Here is a 6,159-nt window from a genome sequence, read left to right on the forward strand (position 1 = left end):
TAAAATAGTGTATGTGAGAGGTAAACTAGTGTGTGTGAGAGGTAAAACAGTGTATGTGAGAGGTATGTTTTGTGTATGTGAGAGGTAAAACAGTGTGTGTGAGAGGCAAAACAGTATGTGTGAGAGGTAAAACAGTGTGTGTGAGAGGTAAAACAGTGAATGTGAGAGGTATGTTTTGTGTATGTGAGAGGTAAAACAGTATGTGTGAGAGGTAAAACAGTGTATGTGAGAGGTAAAACAGTGTGTGTGAGAGGTAAAAGAGTGTGTGTGAGAGGTAAAACAGTGTATGTAACAGGTAAAACAGTGTATGTGAGAGGTAAAACACTGTATGTGAGAGGTATGTTTTGTGTATGTGACAGGTAAAACAGTGTATGTGAGAGGTAAAACAGTGTATGTGACAGGTAAAACAGTGTATGTGAGAGGTAAAACAGTGTATGTGACAGGTAAAACAGTGTGTGTGAGAGGTAAAACAGTGTATGAGAGGTATGATTTGTGTATGTGAGAGGTAAAAGAGTGTATGTGAGAGGTAAAACAGTGTATGTGAGAGGTAAAACAATGTGTGTGAGAGGTATGATTTGTGTATGTGAGAGGTAAAACAGTGTATGTGAGAGGTATGTTTTGTGTATGAGAGGTAAAACAGTGTGTGTAAGAGGTAAAACAGTGTATGTGAGAGTTAAAACAGTGTGTGCGAGAGGTAAAACAGTGTATGTGAGAGGTATGTTTTGTGTATGTGAGAGGTAAAACAGTGTGTGTGAGAGGTAAAACAGTGTGTGTGAGAGGTAAAACAGTGTATGTGAGAGGTAGAACAGTGTATGCGAGAGGTAAAACAATGTGTGTGAGAGGTGTGATTTGTGTATGTGAGAGGTAAAACAGTGTGTGAGAGGTAAAACAGTGTATGTGACAGGTAAAACAGTGTATGTGAGAGGTAAAACAATGTATGTGACAGGTAAAACAGTGTGTGTGAGAGGTAAAACAGTGTATGTGACAGGTAAAACAGTGTATGTGAGAGGTAAAACAGTGTGTGTGACAGGTAAAACAGTGTATGTGAGAGGTAAAACAGTGTGTGTCAGAAGTAAAACAGTGTATGAGAGGTATGTTTTGTGTATGTGAGAGGTAAAACAATGTGTGTAAGAGGTAAAACAGTGTATGTGAGAGGTAAAACAGTGTGTGTGAGAGGTAAAACCGTGTATGTGAGAGGTATGTTTTGTGCATGTGAGAGGTAAAACAGTGTGTGTGAGAGGTAAAACAGTGGGTGTGAGAGGTAAAACAATGTGTGTAAGAGGTAAAACAATGTATGTGAGAGGTAAAAGAGTGTGTGAGAGAGGTAAAACAGTGTATGTGAGAGGCATGTTTTGTGTATGTGAGAGGTAAAACAGTGAGTGTAGGAGGTAAAACAGTGTATGTGAGAGGTAAAACAGTGTATGTGAGAGGTAAAACAGTGTGTGTGAGAGGTAAAACAGTATGTGTGAGAGGTAAAACAGTGTGTGTGTGAGAGGTAAAACAGTATGTGTGAGAGGTAAAACAGTGTGTGTGAGAGGTAAAACAGTGTGTGTGAGAGGTAAAACAGTGTGTGTGAGAGGTAAAACAGTATGTGTAAGAGGTAAAACAGTGTATGTGAGAGGTAAACAGTGTATATGAGAGGTAAAACAGTGTATGTGAGAGGTAAAACAGCGTGTGTGAGAGGTAAAACAGTGTGTGGGAGATAAAACAGTGTATGTGAGAGGGATGTTTTGTGTATGTGAGAGGTAAAACAGTGTGTGTAGGAGGTAAAACAGTATGTGAGAGGTAAAACAGTGTATGTGAGAGGTATGTTTTGTGTATGTGAGAGGTAAAACAGTGTGTGTAAGAGGTAAAATAGTGTATGTGAGAGGTAAACTAGTGTGTGTGAGAGGTAAAACAGTGTATGTGAGAGGTATGTTTTGTGTATGTGAGAGGTAAAACAGTGTGTGTGAGAGGTAAAACAGTATGTGTGAGAGGTAAAACAGTGTGTGTGAGAGGTAAAACAGTGTGTGTGAGAGGTAAAACAGTGAATGTGAGAGGTATGTTTTGTGTATGTGAGAGGTAAAACAGTATGTGTGAGAGGTAAAACAGTGTATGTGAGAGGTAAAACAGTGTATGTAACAGGTAAAACAGTGTATGTGAGAGGTAAAAGACTGTGTGAGAGAGGTAAAACAGTGTATGTGAGAGGTATGTTTTGTGTATGTGAGAGGTAAAACAGTGAGTGTAGGAGGTAAAACAGTGTATGTGAGAGGTAAAACAGTGTATGTGAGAGGTAAAACAGTGTGTGTGAGAGGTAAAACAGTATGTGTGAGAGGTAAAACAGTGTGTGTGTGAGAGGTAAAACAGTATGTGTGAGAGGTAAAACAGTGTGTGTGAGAGGTAAAACAGTTTGTGTGAGAGGTAAAACAGTGTGTGTGAGAGGTAAAACAGTATGTGTAAGAGGTAAAACAGTGTATGTGAGAGGTAAACAGTGTATGTGAGAGGTAAAACAGTGTATGTGAGAGGGATGTTTTGTGTATGTGAGAGGTAAAACAGTGTGTGTAGGAGGTAAAACAGTATGTGAGAGGTAAAACAGTGTATGAGAGGTATGTTTTGTGTATGTGAGAGGTAAAACAGTGTGTGTAAGAGGTAAAATAGTGTATGTGAGAGGTAAACTAGTGTGTGTGAGAGGTAAAACAGTGTATGTGAGAGGTATGTTTTGTGTATGTGAGAGGTAAAACAGTGTGTGTGAGAGGTAAAACAGTATGTGTGAGAGGTAAAACAGTGTGTGTGAGAGGTAAAACAGTGTGTGTGAGAGGTAAAACAGTGAATGTGAGAGGTATGTTTTGTGTATGTGAGAGGTAAAACAGTATGTGTGAGAGGTAAAACAGTGTATGTGAGAGGTAAAACAGTGTGTGTGAGAGGTAAAAGAGTGTGTGTGAGAGGTAAAACAGTGTATGTGAGAGGTAAAACAGTGTATGTAACAGGTAAAACAGTGTATGTGAGAGGTAAAACAGTGTGTGTGAGAGGTAAAACAGTGTATGTGAGAGGTAAAACAGTGTATGTAACAGGTAAAACAGTGTATGTGAGAGGTAAAACAGTGTATGTGACAGGTAAAACAGTGTGTGTGAGAGGTAAAACAATGTGTGTGAGAGGAATGATTTGTGTATGTGAGAGGTAAAACAGTGTATGTGAGAGGTAAAACAGTGTATGTGAGAGGTAAAACAATGTGTGTGAGAGGTATGATTTGTGTATGTGAGAGGTAAAACAGTGTATGTGAGAGGCATGTTTTGTGTATGTGAGAGGTAAAACAGTGTGTGTAAGAGGTAAAACAGTGTATGTGAGAGGTAAAACATTGTGTGCGAGAGGTAAAACAGTGTGTGTGAGAGGTAAAACAGTATGTGTGACAGGTAAAACAGTGTGTGTGTGAGAGGTAAAACAGTGTGTGTGAGAGGTAAAACAGTGTATGTGAGAGGTAAACAGTGTATGTGAGAGGTAAAACAGTGTATGTGAGAGGTAAAACAGCGTGTGTGAGAGGTAAAACAGTGTGTGGGAGATAAAACAGTGTATGTGAGAGGTATGTTTTGTGTATGTGAGAGGTAAAACAGTGTGTGTAGGAAGTAAAACAATGTATGTGAGAGGTAAAACAGTGTATGTGAGAGGTAAAACAGTGTGTGTGAGAGGTAAAACAGTGTGTGTGAGAGGTAAAACAGTGTGTGTGAGAGGTAAAACAGTATGTGCGAGAGGTAAAACAGTGTGTGTGAGAGGTAAAACAGTGTGTGTGAGAGGTAAAACAGTGTATGTGAGAGGTAAAACAGTGTATGTGAGAGGTAAAACAGTGTATGTGAGTGGTAAAACAGTATGTGTAAGAGGTAAACAGTGTATGTGAGAGGTAAAACAGTGTATGTGAGAGGTAAAACAGCGTGTGTGAGAGGTAAAACAGTGTATGTGGGAGATAAACCAGTGTATGTGAGAGGTATGTTTTGTGTATGTGAGAGGTAAAACAGTGTGTGTGACAGGTAAAACATTGTATGTGAGAGGTAAAACAGTGTATGTGAGAGGTATGTTTTGTGTATGTGACAGGTAAAACAGTGTATGTGACAGGTAAAACAGTGTATGTGAGAGGCAAAACAGTGTATGTGAGAGGTAAACAGTGTATGTGAGAGGTAAAACAGTGTATGTGAGAGGTAAAACAGCGTGTGTGAGAGGCAAAACAGTGTATGTGGGAGATAAACCAGTGTATGTGAGAGGTATGTTTTGTGTATGTGAGAGGTAAAACAGTGTGTGTGACAGGTAAAACATTGTATGTGAGAGGTAAAACAGTATATGTGAGAGGTATGTTTTGTGTATGTGACAGGTAAAACAGTGTATGTGACAGGTAAAACAGTGTATGTGACAGGTAAAACAGTGTATGTGAGAGGTAAAACAGTGTATGTGAGAGGTAAAACAGTATGTGTGAGAGGTAAACAGTGTATGTGAGAGGTAAAACAGTGTATGTGAGAGGTAAAACAGCGTGTGTGAGAGGTAAAACAGTGTATGTGAGTGGTAAAACAGTATGTGTAAGAGGTAAACAGTGTATGTGAGAGGTAAAACAGTGTATGTGAGAGGTAAAACAGCGTGTGTGAGAGGTAAAACAGTGTATGTGGGAGATAAACCAGTGTATGTGAGAGGTATGTTTTGTGTATGTGAGAGGTAAAACAGTGTGTGTGACAGGTAAAACATTGTATGTGAGAGGTAAAACAGTGTATGTGAGAGGTATGTTTTGTGTATGTGACAGGTAAAACAGTGTATGTGACAGGTAAAACAGTGTATGTGAGAGGCAAAACAGTGTATGTGAGAGGTAAACAGTGTATGTGAGAGGTAAAACAGTGTATGTGAGAGGTAAAACAGCGTGTGTGAGAGGCAAAACAGTGTATGTGGGAGATAAACCAGTGTATGTGAGAGGTATGTTTTGTGTATGTGAGAGGTAAAACAGTGTGTGTGACAGGTAAAACATTGTATGTGAGAGGTAAAACAGTATATGTGAGAGGTATGTTTTGTGTATGTGACAGGTAAAACAGTGTATGTGACAGGTAAAACAGTGTATGTGACAGGTAAAACAGTGTATGTGAGAGGTAAAACAGTGTATGTGAGAGGTAAAACAGTATGTGTGAGAGGTAAAACAGTGTATGTGAGAGGTATGTTTTGTGTATGTGAGAGGTAAAACAGTGTGTGTGAGAGGTATAACAGTATGTGTGACAGGTAAAACAGTGTATGTGAGAGGTAAAACAGTGTGTGTAAGAGGTAAAACAGTGTGTGTGAGAGGTAAAACAGTGTATGTGAGAGGTTTGTTTTGTGTATGTGAGAGGTAAAACAGTGTGTGTGAGAGGTAAAACAGTATGTGTGAGAGGTAAAACAGTGTGTGTGAGAGGTAAAACAGTGTGTGTGAGAGGTAAAACAGTGAATGTGAGAGGTTTGTTTTGTGTATGTGAGAGGTAAAACAGTATGTGTGAGAGGTAAAACAGTGTATGTGAGAGGTAAAACAGTGTGTGTGAGAGGTAAAAGAGTGTGTGTGAGAGGTAAAACAGTGTATGTGAGAGGTAAAACAGTGTATGTAACAGGTAAAACAGTGTATGTGAGAGGTAAAAGAGTGTGTGAGAGAGGTAAAACAGTGTGTGTGAGAGGTAAAACAGTGTGTGTGAGAGGTAAAACAGTATGTGTAAGAGGTAAAACAGTGTATGTGAGAGGTAAACAGTGTATGTGAGAGGTAAAACAGTGTATGTGAGAGGTAAAACAGCGTGTGTGAGAGGTAAAACAGTGTGTGGGAGATAAAACAGTGTATGTGAGAGGGATGTTTTGTGTATGTGAGAGGTAAAACAGTGTGTGTAGGAGGTAAAACAGTATGTGAGAGGTAAAACAGTGTATGAGAGGTATGTTTTGTGTATGTGAGAGGTAAAACAGTATGTGTAAGAGGTAAAATAGTGTATGTGAGAGGTAAACTAGTGTGTGTGAGAGGTAAAACAGTGTATGTGAGAGGTATGTTTTGTGTATGTGAGAGGTAAAACAGTGTGTGTGAGAGGTAAAACAGTATGTGTGAGAGGTAAAACAGTGTGTGTGAGAGCTAAAACAGTGTGTGTGAGAGGTAAAACAGTGAATGTGAGAGGTATGTTTTGTGTATGTGAGAGGTAAAACAGTATGTGT

This window comes from Labrus bergylta, chromosome 1, assembly GCF_963930695.1.
Source record: "Labrus bergylta chromosome 1, fLabBer1.1, whole genome shotgun sequence".
In the NCBI taxonomy this organism is placed as follows: Eukaryota; Metazoa; Chordata; class Actinopteri; order Labriformes; family Labridae; genus Labrus; species Labrus bergylta.